The following is a 1778-nucleotide window of genomic DNA, read 5'->3' as shown; positions in this document are numbered from 1 at the left end:
CCACGCGCCTGGAAATGGAGGCCTTCGGGCAGGAGTAAGAAGTGACTGATGGGATGGAGGGGTAGGGAATGATGCTCCAGGAAGAAGCAGCAGCAGTCAGAAAGGTGATGGAGAAACACCACGTGTTTGGCAGCTACACGGCAATGGGGCAGAGGCTGTTGGGAGCTCGCAGGTTGAGAGATGGTCAAGACTTTGTAATCCATGAGCGAAGCTGGACCTTCTTCTGAGAACAAAGAGCTATCTTTAAAAAGTTTAAGAAAGTTACTCACATGAAGAAGTGATCCTTTTAGGGTTGATGAGTGTGATGATTGGGTTTCTATGCACACGTCTGACATGTGCCTCCCTCAGACCTTGTTACCACATCTGTACAGCACCCATAGGATGTGGGAAAGAAAAAAAGGGAAAAACAAGAAGAAAAGGAAAAAGAGAACATGAGTAAATGTGTGTTTTTGAAAGTCAACTCTGTCAAGTATGTAGAAGTTGGAGGAGGCAGGCCTAGAAATCTGTCACAAGGTTATTGTCATAATAATAATTATGTGAGTGTGAGTGTGAGTGAAGGCGATGGTGAGAATAGAAGAAACAGGAATGGGTTGGAAAAAGCAACAAGCCTACAAATATGTTTTGTAAGGTTAGCATCTGAAATAATCTGAAAATGGATGAAGCTTATAACTAGAGATGAGAGTTAGACATAGATATGAATTCCAGAAAAATCAATGTATGACACTTCTTGCATATTTTTATCTCCAAATATATTTTCTTTGTAGTGTTCTAATCAAAACATCAGCAAAGGAAATACAAAGTCAATTAAACAAACAAACAAACATCCTTCCATCTCCTCATCCACCCTACTTCTCCTCTAAATGATGAACTCATTCTTTTCAAAATATAGCAATGAAATAAATTCAACACTTAATGTACATCTGAACCTAATTTTGTAAATAGAACATATTTTACAGCACATATCTTTCAATTAAAGTGCCAAATAAGACAATAAAACCTTCAGCTGGCTTTTAATTTCATTGAACAGATAAACATGCTTAATTCAATTAAATAAAATGCAAAATTATGACCTGTCAGATTGCTCTCTGATTCCAGAAATCATCTTTCATCCATGACTATGTGTGCCAGGGTCACACAACCAAACCTCTCCCTGGGGTGTACCCCCACAGATGGGTACCTGACCCATGACTTGGTGCTGTCACCTCCTCCCATCAATTTCTACTCCATTCCCCAACAATTACGTATCCAGGGTAAAATGGCGTCAAGGGAAAAAGGAGGATTTTTGTCTCCACAGTTTCGCCCTGGCATTTATAGCTTTTCCCCTTTCAGTTTTCTTGAATTCCTTCCCCATCCTCTCCCTACCCTTCATCCAGAAAAAATGCAACCCATGCATTTGGTTAGTCTTCAGTGTCCACAGCAATCTCCCTGTCACAGTAATGGGACTCTTAGGGGATCTGCACTATAGTCAGGGAAATCTCACAATCCTCAATGAGTTTAGCAGGGAACGGAAGCCTGTTTCTTCTCATATTTTAATTTCCTGGGCTTTTCATTTCTCAATTTTCTTCTAGTGTCGAACTTTGGAGGTGATGTGAGGTCTTTTCTTCCTAGGTTAATTCACTTTTTTTTCTAAGCCCAAACCATCTCCCACAGTATCCTTAGAGGGACAGAACTGCAGAGTCATAAACGGCAAAAGTGAGGTAAACCTGGGTTCCAACCCAACCTTCCAATTGCTACCTCTGTGGTCTTATCTAGTCCGGCTACAGTTCTGTCATCTCAGC

The 1778-nt window shown here is 40.8% G+C and overlaps 1 non-coding gene across 1 annotated transcript; it reads left to right on the top strand.

The window, feature by feature from the left end:
• The first annotated feature begins 280 nt into the window (after positions 1-280).
• LOC126955894 (small nucleolar RNA U13) lies at positions 281-384 on the top strand. Its single transcript, XR_007726179.1, has one exon. It is a non-coding gene; the product is annotated as a small nucleolar RNA U13 (small nucleolar RNA).
• Positions 385-1778: the final 1394 nt, after the last annotated feature.

This window comes from Macaca thibetana, chromosome 5 (genome assembly GCF_024542745.1).
Source record: "Macaca thibetana thibetana isolate TM-01 chromosome 5, ASM2454274v1, whole genome shotgun sequence".
Lineage (NCBI taxonomy): Eukaryota > Metazoa > Chordata > Mammalia > Primates > Cercopithecidae > Macaca > Macaca thibetana.
Note: the sequence above shows the minus strand (reverse complement) of the source record. Positions and strands in the feature narration are given on the sequence as shown.